This window comes from Nelumbo lutea, chromosome 1 (assembly GCF_056320005.1).
Source record: "Nelumbo lutea isolate HS-2025 chromosome 1, American lotus-T2T, whole genome shotgun sequence".
In the NCBI taxonomy this organism is placed as follows: domain Eukaryota; kingdom Viridiplantae; phylum Streptophyta; class Magnoliopsida; order Proteales; family Nelumbonaceae; genus Nelumbo; species Nelumbo lutea.
In genome coordinates, this window is record NC_142684.1 from 110915654 (window position 1) to 110930347 (window position 14694).

Consider the following 14694-nt stretch of genomic DNA (forward strand, 5'->3'; position numbering starts at 1 on the left):
ATATGGTTGGGCCGATGTAAGCATAAGCCCACATGACCGTAGTGGAAATGGAATGACCCAAGTTGCTTTAAACCGATTAATATCATCAGGATTTAGGATTCAGAACTCGGAAATTAAGCTGGGCCAGAAGGCCCAACCCAGGGCACTCCTCAATAATCAAACACACCTCATTCCTTTATTTACTCAGTTTACAATTGAGAGATGTGTGACTCTAATTCACTGCGGGTAGAAAGTAGGTAAGAAAAGTGAGTAAAAAATCTGGGCTCCACCAACACGGACCTCGATCAGCACGACATTGGGGTCTTCTTCTAACACGTTACCTTCATGCGGGGTGCAGACACGTATGGAAGTTGGAAGTTGGAACCCAAAATTAAATAAAAATGCATGCCAGACTTGGTTCCAATTTCCAAATGCTTCACAATACAAAACCAGAGGGAGAGAGCGAGCGATGTGGAGGAAGCAAGGAATGAGAATAAGAGATGGCTTCGCCATGGCTACGACAGTGTAGTTGGTTGTTTTCAGTCGACAAAGGGAGCATTTCCAGTTTTGGAGGAGCAATCTGCTTCACAGGGGAACCACTGTTGAGGCCTAGAGTTCACTCCCAGAAAAGACCAAGGTATTGAGCATTGAATGAGCTTATCCAGTCTTACTACTTGGACCTTACTACCTGTTCTCCCATGGTTATGGTTAGTAGTTTCTCTGCCCCCCTGAGAAAGAGAGAGATGCATGGTTTTATTTTTATATAGATTTTACTGACATTTCGTATATTTCCAAAGAACTTCACAGACCTCCGTAGAACTCAAAGTGCTTTTCAGCTGAATCAATGTAATTCAACTTAGATAGACAAAAATAATGAAATTATTCAAAATACTATTCATTCATACATCATAAAAAAAAGAAAATAAAGGAATGGTGATTAAAAAATCATGGAAAGTTATGAAACTATTTTTTTATTATCAATCTCATCAGTTCATTGACATTAGTTCTTTAATATTTATTAGAAAAATTATATTTAAATAATTAATTTAGTGAAGGGGATATTTCTATATTAATTAATTTCTTAATTATTAATTCTGGTTTGCCTGCACCAGAAGTAAACAATTAAAGGAAAAAAAAAAACAAATAAAATAGGAATTTCTAACAGTCGTTTGGTTGCCAGGAAATAAAGTGAAAGAAAGTATTATACTGATTTTGTGTTATAAACACAATTTCTCCCTTTGTTAAGGAAAAAAAAAAAAGATGACAGTTATTATTATGAATACCTGTAATGTAATGACCTTGTTAACTAATGGAAATGGAGTTGGCCGGGGTCAGACCAGTGGGCTCCACGCACATGCAACCTTATTTGGGTCCACATCTGCATTGTTTGTGGGCCCGTGAACATGTCAACTTGTAGGGCAAAAGCCTAACAATCCAACTCTAGGAACAGACCCACCACATCAAATGTCCACACTTTAAAAACAATGGACCCACATTTTGGCCGTCGTGGGGCAGAGAATACCAGACTTCGAATACACTGAAATATTTCAAAGAAAACACAAAATCTGCATCATTTAATCAGACATGATACGACACTTGTTTCTCACATGTGACAAGGTACTAATTGAGAAATTTCGATCTACTTTATCCATATATAAGATCACAGGTAAGGTTCAAAGTATCGATACGTATTGGCCCGTTTCAGCTAATAAGTATTATTTCAGGACTCGTCTGATATGCTCGTGTATTGGGGGTCTGTCTGTTTTAGGGGGTGGAGGAGCTTTAAACTGCCTCTTGAACTGGTTTCAGAAAAAAAATATAAAAAAAAATTAATAAAGCACAGTATCAATTTGCCTGATATGGCACTATCACGTATCAATATTTTGAACCTTGACCACAGGTACTGATTCAAACTACTTCAATTATATTACTATCTATGTAATTCCCTATTATGATATCTTCCAAAAGATAAAATGAATTTGATAGCACTGAAAGATTTCGGGCCCCTTTGGCATCTTCTGGTAGGTCTGACATGTAAAAGACACATTTAGCTTTTGCATAAAAGATCTGAGCAGCCCGAAGCATGTTTGACAGACGCATGTCTTTCCGCACGAGAATAAAACTCGAAAGATGTGGAAATCTTCATTTAAAGCTTCCTGAAATCAGCCCAAAATGGGCTTCTTGCATCTTTTCGGTACTCCGTCTGTTGGCAGCTAGACCTTCCACGAGCCAAACGGGAATAGACCGAAAATCAATCTTCCCAGCTTGTAAACAGCCGAAAGATCACATGGAAAGATGCGCCAAACGGGTCCTTCTTTTTCTGTGTGGCTATAATAAAGCCACCAATAATGACCTTTGTAATAGCCTTGAGGGGAGATTACTGGTTTTGATGTACTATCTACCCCAAATTCACCTAACCTGCTGCTACTCAGTAGGACGTATTTGTTGATTATGAGACCTGTAGGATGAGTCTGTTGACTACATAATTTGGCCGCTAATGAAGTATTTATCTACATTTCATTGTTACCTACTGATAAGACGCTCCTATGGTTTGTGAATTGTGAGAGCTAAATCATTATTAATTTGATCACCTAATTACACAATAAATCATCAAGCCATGTTTTATATAAGAATGAAGTTCCTTGAGATTCTTGGCCAGGAAAAAGGAAAAAAAAAAAAGTTCCATAAAATTATTCTGGAATTGACAGGAAAGGCAACAAGAATATGGAAAATCATCATATAAATGTTGGAAGGAGTCATTTCATGACTGCCATCTGTACTAGAACATAGACTAGCATGTGTGATTGTATGACATGAAGACTAACCTCAATTTAACAAAGCTTGATCCCATCTATGTGGGGTTAGCTCCATTAATAATTTTCTTCCATTAATTGAGCTCCATTCAGAGCCTTCCATTGTTAAAATTGCTTGCCTCAAGTCATTGTTCATGTCTGTTTTTCCCTACTCTTGACTCTTCTACAACCTTCAATTTGTAATAAATTAATCACTTCTTACCTGTATCATGGATGGCTTTGTATCCACTTTCCAAATCATCTTACTTTACTTTTCCACCTTATTTTAAGCTTATGGGGCGACTCCCAAATGTCTGTGGACTGTTTTATCTGTGTCTTTTGTCTGTATACCTTATTTGGTTTATAATTTACATTACCCATAGGCATTCAAATATTGATTTGTGTTATTATTTTTTCTTTTCTTTTTGTATACTAGGTATTAGATAAACTCCAAAAGATAAAGTCTGATAATGGTTCAAGCTTGAGCTACAGAAGATCTTGTAGGGAAGGCGTTTGCAGCTCATGCTCTATGAACATAAATGGGACAAATGCAATATCTTGGCTCATGCCTATTTGACACAAGTACTAGAAAGCCTACCATAATAACTCCTCTTCCTCACATGTTTGTCATCAAGGATCTAGTTGTTTGATCTCACTAATTTCTATCAGCAGTACAAGTTATCAAAATTTCATTTTTCTGTATTTCTTTCTTGGAAATCATTTCCATTATATCCAACAAAATTACTAAAGTAGACTAAACTGGTCTGGTATTTAAGATTATTCTTGGTGGAAGAATTTCTTCTGACCCGTTAATAAGTTCATCACACTGCGGATCAATTTCTGTAGATTGAAATGTCCAAATATATTATGATACAGAAAACAAATATCATGTATATATGAACATTGAGTTTATACTATATGTAGGTAATGAGCTAATTAAGTAGTTCTTTATTATAATAAAACAACATAGATCATTATTAGTGGCAGAGATTAGATGGATTGGACTCCGGCACCATGTGACAAGCCATTTGGGATGCTTAAGAATCGTGCAAATAAGAGGTAATGGAGGTGATTTAAGAACATTGGACCCTTAGAGCATTATGATGCATGCTATAATTAGGTCAGAAGTAATTTCAATGATGGTATTGATAAGCCTAAGGAGAACTTATTGGTTCTTTATATCACTGTGACCTTCATTTGCTCAAGTTAAATGGGATTACTCGAGTCTTTGTCAGACATGGTCAGCTCAACTCAACCTTAATACCAACTATTTGGGGTTGGCCTTTTGTCAAACATCGTATGCATCAAAATGTTGAACCAAATTAGCAAGAATTCATTCTCATTTAGGGAAATAATGTCATACTTTCCACTTGTTGGCATCAATAAAGAGCATTGTTGTTGTCATGTAGGAAAAGACTAGTAGGTGGAAAACACATTGATAGAAGAAAGAATGAAAATTGGTGAAGAAGATTTCACAAGGAAACATGTACAAGAATCTCATCTCTCTTTATACTCTGTTTTGTCATTACTTCTCTTTACCGAAAATATTAGCTTTATTTGACAGAAAATAAAAGGCATTAAAATAATAGATAGATGGTATAATTTCCTCCTAAGCGGGGAACATGAAGGGTATAATTGAAACTCATCAGCTAGAATCAAGAAAAAAAGATAGATTTGGAAGTGAAATGATTTTTTTTTTTTTTTACAGCAAGAGAGTATGTTGATGAGTGTGTATCCTATCATGGAATATTGATTGTGCTATTAGAAACGGGACGATATAATGCTATTTAGCTTGTGAATGCAATGCTCCCAACTGCTTGTTAGTAGCCTTTTGTGATTGAGAACAAGGCATCTCTGTCATTTAAGCTTTTAAGGTTGTAAAAGGAGAGAAGTGTAGGCAAAACACTAGTATTTCCTTTTCTTACAATATTCCTTAAAACTTAGTAATGGGTTTTCAAATATCTTGCTTTTATTTGAGTTTTTACATTCTGCATTGGCATTCGGAAGATATATTTAAACAACAAAGAAAATTGCTTTCACAGAAAGTACCCTGTATATTTATGTTTCTTGCTCATAGAAAGTCTAGCTACATCAAGTAAACTTTAGGATAACCCTTGTAGATCTTTATTGTTTTTCAGTTGTTTATCATGCCCTTTCACTTCAGGAAAGGATTACCATAGATAAACATATTGTATACCAGCATGAAACAAATAAAACAAGAAAAATTTGGCAATTTATGTGTTTACAGACATTTTCAGGGTTTCTCTTGCATATCCTCCTTTTTCACAAGGAACTGATGACTTCCTGGAATCTTGTAATCTTAAACGTATTTATAGATTTTGTCATTCTAATCTGGTTTTCAACAAATTGCATTCCTTATTTCTTAATTTTGATCTGGTAATATAATAAAATTATATATCCTTGATTACATAGATGGAGATTTTCATCTAATAGGTTTGTTAGTAATGTTTTCTCAAAAGCACACTAGAATATCCAAAAGGTAACTAAAGAGAGGGGGTACGCTATGAAGTTTTTATGTTCGATCTATAGGTTAGTTGAACCTTGGCTTAAGACAAAGAAGGGACCAGAAGATGGGTGAGAATTCAGGCAATCACCTGCAGATAGAGAAGGAAGTTAGATGGGTTGTCTGAGTGTATATTGTGCGCTTGTTGCAGCACTTCCTGTCCTTCCTGTTGGTGGAACCCAGAAGACAGTTCCAATGGACCAGCTGCACTGCTCCATGCCCATAGATGGGTGTCTGACAGGTAATTGAGTATTTGGCTGTATAAACAAGGCTAATTAATTTTGGTTGATGATATGAAAGGACTGATGTGCAATAAATCCTACAAACTGAAATATTAATTGTAAGACATATTGTCATTCTAATATTGATTTGTGATTACTATGAAGGATATTACTAAAGCATTCTACTCGTTTGCATTAATTTGATTTGATGGTGTTTATATACCAGAAAGAAGGGAACAACAATTAGTTTATATCAAAGAGTGTAAAAGGGGAAGTATACTGGGCTTGAGTTTCCTAAGAGTGGAGTCATCTGTGTTCTGGTAATTTGAGTACTGTGCATATTTAATATTTTGCAGCCGCGATGATTTCAAGGAGGAAATGTTGCAACTTGCAAGCTTTGACAGAAGACCTGAAGAGGTTGTATAGGTGCAGGAGCATAAAGAACTGCTGTCACTTGCCCAAGGAGCCTTGACCCTGCAAGTGCAATTAACAAGATGAAAAGTAGATATCTACTCTGATTACCAGTAGAAAACAGTAGTGGCAGCATTCCTTATAAATGCTTTAGCATTGTTTGCTATTTCCTTTGCTGCAGTTTACTATAGTATTTGTTCTTTTATTTTTTTTTTCGGAGGATACTGTAGTATTCTATACATATATTACTAGTTCTAGGATTATGATATCGTACCAAACATTGAATGAGGTAACCGAGGTCTAGGCCTAATTGTTGAAACACATGGGCCATAATAGCATTGGACATGACAACTGATGCCATGAAAGTTCAGGCATGCTTTCTGCAATGTAGGGACAGAGGTAATAGATAAATGGTCGTCGTCGTCGTCATCATCATCAATATATATATATATTATTGTTGTTTTCTAATGCCATTTCTAACATCGAATATGTAATGATGGTAACATAGAAACGTTTGATGATAATTTGTGTTAATGAGAAGCTACCCCTATCCCATTATGGGTAGTTGATGCTGTTGCATCTGGAGCCAACCCATTCTGATCTCATTGGCGAATTAATATTATCTGCCTCTTTCTCTTCATCAGTTTGCTTCCCAGTGTGAAATAAGCAATTGGGTCCATTGAAATGACAATGAAGCTCCAATTCTATTTGTCGTAAAAAAATAATTTACTGTAGTGAGGTAGATTTTTCTTTTTCTTCTTTCTTTCGTTTTTTTTTTTTCCCAACATTTTGATAAAAAGAGCCATTAGTACGCCTCTAGGGAAAAATAGCAAGCAATAGACATGACATGACATGTTTAATCATCGATATCGATTCAAACTGTTGATTCAACTAAACTCTTTCATGGAGCTGGAGGCACTCTTGGTTCTGGGTTGGCCAAAGAAGTTGCAACTGGAGATGGATCTGTTAATATGGTTGTAATTTTGGAGAGAAGTCGGTCTCTTTGGGTGACACCGAAGTTTCAAGTGTAAACGTCTTGCATGATCTGGGCTGATAATAATTTGGGCCTAGAAACCAAATTTGCCAGAGGCTGGATCAATCTTCAATTCTGATGCAACTTCAAACAGATTTCATATATTTGGTGGTGTCAGATTGGGTTTGCGTTAGACCCTATCCCAATCAAAATCAATTTGACCGGATTAGACGGACTGATTAACATATTGAATTGGACCAGTCTAGACTTAATGGTTCAAAATATTTATTCAAGGGGTTGGATTGGACCTGGTCCATCTGAAATGGATTTATATTAGAATGGGTTGGACTGAACCAATATCTGGTCTATTGACAGAAGATAAGAGTATGGGTGTCAATGGAGCAGGTTTGAGTTGAACCCAGTCTAAATTAAAACCAATTTGAACAAATTAGATGGTCCAAACATTGAATTGGACTGGACCAGTGCAAAACATTCATCGGATTGAATTGGACTTGTTCCATTTGTAATGGACTCATATTGGACCATATCTTTTACCAAGACTGGCTAGGGTTAGACCAGTATCCAGTCCTACATATATCTACCAGTCTTGGGGTGTTGGGCGTGAAGTAAAAGACTAAGCTGAATTCATTTGATAAGCAGCAAAGAGGAAAAGCTCCATCTGATTATGCTCTTTGCTTTGGTTTGGGATTCTTTACTGAACCAGTAACCAATAGGCCAATTTGGTTAAATAAAAGAACTTGGCTAATTCTATTTTGACTGTTGGGGAGCCAAAGCTATTGGAAACATTTATGGGCATGGCACGTTATGGATGTGGGGTAAAAGAAAAATTGTGCTCAATATTGTTTTTTTGGGTAAATTACAAAGACCCCCCTGTACTATGGGTTCTGTGACAAAGACCCTCTTGTACTTTGTTTTGCGACAAAGACCCACTGTATTATGATCGTGGGACAAAGACCCCCTTCCATTAGCCTTCCATACAAAAATGCCGTTACAATATTTTTTAATCCCCATACTACCCTTCTAATAACTAGACAAGAAAAACATTGTTCATCTTTCCCGACCTTTTGATACTACCCTTCCATTCCTTCACACCTCTCTCTCTCCCCCGATCTCTCTTCTTGCCCTTCTCCTTAACAGCGTTGGGATTGAATCCATTTAATTCAATCCTGACCTCTCTCTCCATTACTGCTTTCTTCATTCTTCAGATCCCAATCTCTCTCTCTCTCTCTCTCTCTCTCTCTCTCCATTTGCAATGTGTATCTCACGGGAGCTCAAGGTTGTGAAGCTTAAGAAAGAAGAAGCTGAGTACCTGTACAGAAGATATTTGGGCTCCATTGAGTTCTTTCCTCATGACATAAACCGAATCCTGAGGAACAAACTGAACTTGGGTACATGGGTCGCTTACCTGCGAGGAAATTCATGGGATGAGTTGAGATCAGTTGGGCTTGTTGGGAATAAGCTTGCTATCTCACAATAGCCAAATAACACTTAATTTGAACTGAAGCGAAGTAATTCTCATTCCCTCTTTGTGCAATTAAATGAGCATGCAAGCCAAACAATATCAATCAAATAGAAAGTGTATGCAATAACAAGAACACAATCTACAAATAAAGATACAAAATTTTAACGTGGAAAACCCTCCAAAACGAAAGGAAAAACCATGGGCAACTAGACACTTAAAACTTCCACTAATAAATTAATGGGATATAACCAAGTTCTTCTCTAACAGTGAATCTAGAGGATATTAACATCAACTATTCACCCAATAAATGTGGATTTCATCACATATTACCAAATAACTAAGAGACAAAAATGAATCTCACCAAAATGATAATAGAGAAGAGAAATAGTAAATCAAGCCAGTAGATATGCAGCTTGAGGCGCTATTAACTGCATACTGAAATCCCAAGACGATTGGAGAAATGATCACTGCACAAGTTTGTATTCTTCACCCATGATAACTCAAAAACTCTTTTTCTTTCTCCTCTCTCTCTCTCCCTTTCTCTCTCTCTCTCTTCTATTTTTGGTGGTAGGCTTCACCGAACAGGTTCAGTTCGCAGAAGTTTTTTTTTTTCTTTCCTTAACGCTCCTCAATTTCTCTCCGCCTGCGAAGTCGAAGAGACTACCTTCCTTTATGAGTCTCTTCGACTTCCAACTCTCCGCCTCCAACATGGCTTGTCCCTTCTAGCTAGGCCATGGTCAGTGTATGTAACAACGGAGGCATGCCATATCTATTCGAAGAGCTCGAGAATGATGGATCGAATCTTCCTGCGGATGTCTTCCACCCCTTTGGGTTCTATTTCATGTATGGCATGCATGGAGAGCGTCGGAGGTCCGGTGAGTTGGTTCCTGCACTATGCCGGTTTGTACATAGCATGGCTACTGAATGTAGGGATTGTAAAGTAATCATAACGGAAGTAGGGGTTGCGATGGAGTGAGACTTAAAGAAATCCCACATTGAAAATTATTATCCTGAAGACTTGTGGTGCATAAAAGCGTTTAAGAAGGAAGGTCAACATGCTATAATGGGATGGACAAAAACCCCAACCACAACTACAAGAGGACTCTTCGTCAACCCTAGAGAAGTTTGATTTTTGATGATTATTGAATCCAAAGGGCAAAGGGGCCCTACAACTACTACAACCCAACCCCCACCCAGAAGTAAAATCTGTGTGCCTGCAGTCCATCTCCATCCCAGACCCTCCTTATCGGATGCCTTGCTCTTGTTCCTTTCAATTCCACGACATAGAATCTCAAGAGATCTCTCTCTCCATTACTGCGTACATGAAACGGTCTAGGCCAAAGCATTATAGGTACACAGAGAGATGGCTTGAGCATCCCGATAGGAAGGTAGTAAGTCCTGTATCTGGGCCAAGGTAGAGGAGCTCTACCTTGCTGCTGCTGGAGGAGAACCTCCTCAAGAAGTGAAACCCATGGTGGTGGAACTGGAGAAATTAGTTTCAGTTGGGAGAGAGAAAGAATGAGAGAGTACGGTGAGGGAGGAAAAAAGAAGAGAAGAGAAAACAATAGGTTAAATAGGTTTTAAGAGAATTTAGTAGGATATTTTGATAATTTAATGCATTCCGTATCTCCCTTAACAGTTAAAGGGTGTCTTTGTGACAGGGACTTTGTAATTTACCCTTTTGTTTTTTACCAAAAGACAAGCAGGGGACTGAATGAATTGACGTGTCATGTGGAAAATAAGAATTTGAGGTGTTTCCTTGCCACAGCATGAGGATTGAGGGAGGCAGTTCCCTAATTTCCCAATAAAACGAAAAATCCAACTTCAGTCTTCTCTAGCTCCTCTTCTTCTTCCAAGCCATTTAAACATCAAAAGACTGAAAGAAGATTGGGTGTAGTAGTTATAACTTAGTAACTTTAAGTATGGAATTTCCGTCCTACTGCAATACCATCTGCCACTGCCAGCCTAGACTAGCGTAAATAGCTTAGGTCTCACCAATCTTTATTTAATTGCATTGGAATTCAGAGGCCCCAACTTGTATTAAATTCCTTTCTCTAAACTTCAACAACGCCCTTTAATGGATGAAGATGATAAATCTGTTCCAGACCAGAGGCGGCCAGGCCAAGAACAACTCTACCACCAATAAAGCCCACGCTCATTGGGCTTACAGCCCAGACCTTTCTATTGGGCTCTCAAGGTGGAAATTCATCTTGGCACTTGGCACTTGGGAGGGGAGTTGGCCAGTTCACATCTCCGCCCCACAAGGGAAAGCTCTCTGAGGAAGAAGAAAGCCGTTTGTGTTATGGTCTCTCTCTCTCTGCCCTGTTCTTTGATATCACCTCTATCTCTATGTCTAGACTCCTATGGGACCCATAGGCGGGACTTGATGGGTTTCAGAGGAAGCACTACTGCGCACATTGCTCATTCCTGAATCCTAACATTACTGACTGACAAATGACAAGTTGCTCTCAAAAGTCAAAACCGCGCCCATATCCCGTTTGTTCCACTTAAATCGCTGAAAGAAATCTCTGCGTCTATTTTGAGGGTGAGTTCTATAATGTTTTGTGTATATTTTTTTAATGTATTTCTTAAATTGGTTTTGAATAGGAAGATGCCATGCGGATTGGAATGCAAGTGGCATTATTTCAACTTCTCTTCTTGCAGAATACTTTAATTTCTTCAACTATACGGATCGTTTGTGAGTGGCATTGTTTCAACTGCTCTTCTTGTAAATTACTTAATTCATTTCTTCAACGCATTTGTGAAATTTCTTATGCCATGCTTTGCTTGTTACATTTTTTTTTTCTGGTTGACATTAGTTGGATGGCAATGGAGAAGACTTCAGCGTTACTCGAGGAGAATGTTTTCTTGAACATGCAAGAAGGCACCATTTAACTTTATTTGTGAACTTGGGTAAATCTCAAAAAGAAAATAATAATAATAATAATAATTAAAAAACAAAACAAAACACAAGACTCCTTGTTGGGTTCAGTTTGGCTTTACAAATTGCGTCATAGCTAAGCAAAATCCACACAACAATATTAAGGCCATTCTCATTCCTTCTGTTTTTGCGTGTCAACTGATTGTAGCATCTGGGATCTCTCTATGGTTCCACCTATTACTGGTTTTCTTTTCTATTGAACAGTCATATGACTACTGATTAAGAGGGAAGTAGGGAGTGACTGCCATTGGTCCATTTTTCATGTTAATCGGGAAATAATAAATTGGTGGCAACTTATGCTACTTTCACATGACTGACAGAGAAGCATCATTTAGAAAGACAAGTGAAATTATGAACTAGTAAATCCAGGGTTTACATTTTGAACCTTTAATTTAACTGATTATTTACTGTCAACATCTTCTCAAGGTAAATCTTCTTAGATGTCATAGGAATGTGGAAGACTTTTGAGAATGGAAGGAAGTTTCACATAAAGCATTACATAAAAAAGGGCAGCCCAGTGCCCAAGGCTCTGCCAATGCGGGGCCTGGGGAAGGACAGATGTACAGTCTTATCCCTGCACATACAGAGAGGCTGTTTCCAAGATTTGAACCCTCGTCACCCAGGTCGCAATGGAGCAACCCAACCATTGCACCCAGGCCCACCCTCAAGTCTGCATTTGTATCAATGTAATGCTTCAAATTTCTTTCTACATTGTCTGCATTTGTATCAATGTATAATGAATGGAATTTTTCCCAGGCCTAAAATTTTATATTTTCACCTGTTTTATGATGAGAACTTGGTTTTCCTTGCCATTACATCAAACTAAATAGTAAGTTTCATATCTGAACTCAATCCACTAAACTAAACACAGCTTGAAGGATATACCAGCTCTCACTACCCTTGATCCCCCACAAGATTTTCTTTTACAACTCCAGTCTACCTCTGAGATGGTCTGTTCTTGGTGTACAAGGGGAGGTAAACTTTCTTAACTCCCCAAATATACAGAAGAGAATAGATTACAACATGGCCCAAAAAGCTGTGCTTCTTCCCACTCTCTGTTTGGCCTAAGGATCAGCCAAACAGTTTGCATCCCTCTTAACCCAATTCAAAATATCCTCCCCAGACCCCACATTGGTGGGAACCTCATGCACTAGACTGCCCTTATTTTTAATACCTGTTTGTTGCTCTACTTTGATTGTAGAAAATGAAACTCACTCTCTGTCATTAACTGCAGAATTTGACCTAAGAGTGGTGAAATTAGCTGGATCAATTGCTCCTATAAAGAAGACGGCTCAGGAGTATCATTTCCTCTTCAAGAATGTTGAAGAAGAGGTGAACTACCATATCATTGAGTCTTCCCACAACATGTAAGCCTGAGGGTGCCTGAAATTTCTTTTAGAGTAGATGTAAATAAAATTTATGGTCTTAATAAATATTAAATAAACAGGTACATGTTGAACCAAAGCATGGAAATAGCAAAATGTTATGAAGTATGACATAGAACAACTCTTTGAAGCAATACTCAAGGAGATGAAATATCACTATAAAATAATGAAGGCAGAAAAAGATTATAATGAGTTTAAGAATGATTCATTGATTCTCATTTGTTTTTTTTTTCTTCAACACAATTTAGCACTTGCACTTTTATATATAAAAGCTGAACTCTTAATGGTAAAACTTTAGAACTGCAAGGATTTATAAAGGTTTTGGAAGTATATGCATATAAAATGTGTGCGTGTGCGTGTCTGTGCACCCAATACATAGAAGTAGTCAATCATGTGATTGAACCATGAAAGGGAAAATGCAAAATTTTGAAAGCACCATTACTAGTGAAGCAATATAATCAGCTCTGAAAGACAACCAAGCCTGGTGTTCAATGCCCTGAACCTCCAATGGTTGAATCAGACCCAATTTATAGACTCTCTCCGCCCAAGAAAGTTTGTATGGAGGTCATCTTTTCTGAAATAGAGAAATTTTGTTTCAGCAAATACAACAGAAGAGCTATCAAGTTCCAGGGAGTCGCAGATATAAATTTCAGTCTTGATGATTATGAGGAAGATTTGAGACAGGTGAGAGCAAAATGGAGATGAACTTATTTTTTCCTTTTCTTATTAATTAATCTTCTACAGTCAGGCCTTCTGTGGATGTGGTATATTTAACTGTAATTGAAAGAAGAGGTAATGTAACATGATGGCAGTGATAGATGAGCAATCTAACAAAATAAGAGTTCGTTCATGGATTTTTCTGTCAGTTAATCTTGCTGATGCTTAGTCCTAATTGGTGTTTTATTCTGGTTCACATCTACAAGGCTACAACTAGAGAAATTCTTTATCTTTTATTTCTTTTGCCCATATTGTTAGTTTATTGCTTGACATCCGTGTAGGGCTTACGATAAAGTTGCAATCAGGTGTAATTGAAAGGAAGATGTGACCATTTTTAATGGAATATACATGAAGAGGAGCTCAATGCTACTGGTTAATGATGAAAAAGATTCAAAATGAAATTGTTCAGGTAATGATGTGGGTCACAATCTCAATTTAAGCCTGGTGTGGCTGAAGGTAAACAAATTGCTGAGACATTGGCAAGTTACGAAACGCCGAAGGTTCATATCCTGCTACTACAATCCTCCAAATTATGAAGTGGGTTTTGTTATATATAATTAGACACATGTCAACATTATCATCATCAGTTGGATGTTGTAGATAACAATTTAACTTTACTTTTACTCTTTGGTTGTAGTGTATAGAGGTGTAAATTGGTTCGTGCCGCCCATGCCCTGGCACGATGGTACATGGGTTGTGCTGGGCCTAGGGTTCCAGGTCCACGGGCCAGTACAACACATGCCATGCTGCCCGTGGCCCACATGCCGGCATGGCCCATAATGGGCCACGCTCAGCCTGTCCGATGAACAAGCTGTTGGGAGGGGTCCCCAACGTCTAGTTTCAACTTTTTGGGGGGGTTTTTTACAAAAATCCCCCCCCCAAGGTATATAGGCGGGTGTTTATGTATTTTGGTTTTGGGGGGAGAAAGAATGATGCAAATGCCTCCCAAAAGCTAGTTAGGGGGCATTTTGGGTAAAGTGATAAATAACTTTACAATGACCAAAATACCCCTCCTAACAACTAAAAAATGACTAGTTTTTAGGGTATTTTGGGCACTTTGAATTATTTTTAATTCCTATAAATAACCCTATCCTCCACTAGGAATGGCAACGGGGCGGGTTTGGAGTGGGGCACCCCCTCCTCATCCCTGCCCCGAAGTCACATACCTTGCCCCGTACCCACCCCGTCCCCGATGGCGGGGCGAGTTCAAGGCGGGGCATCCATTCCCCATCGGAGACGGGGAATCCCCAAATTTTCCCCACTTCAAG

General features: G+C 38.1%; 1 long non-coding RNA gene across 4 annotated transcripts; it reads left to right on the forward strand.

Annotated features, from left to right (window-relative positions):
* The first annotated feature begins 401 nt into the window (after nucleotides 1–401).
* On the forward strand, nucleotides 402–6395 carry LOC148876791 (uncharacterized). Of its 4 annotated transcripts, XR_016095419.1 has the most exons (4): nucleotides 405–616; nucleotides 3208–3353; nucleotides 5322–5536; nucleotides 5873–6395. It is a non-coding gene; the product is annotated as an uncharacterized LOC148876791 (long non-coding RNA). The 4 variants fall into 4 exon arrangements; XR_016095425.1 differs by lacking the exon at nucleotides 3208–3353 and having other exon boundaries at nucleotides 402–616; XR_016095408.1 differs by lacking the exon at nucleotides 3208–3353 and having other exon boundaries at nucleotides 402–616; nucleotides 5447–5536.
* The last annotated feature ends 8299 nt before the right edge of the window (nucleotides 6396–14694 follow it).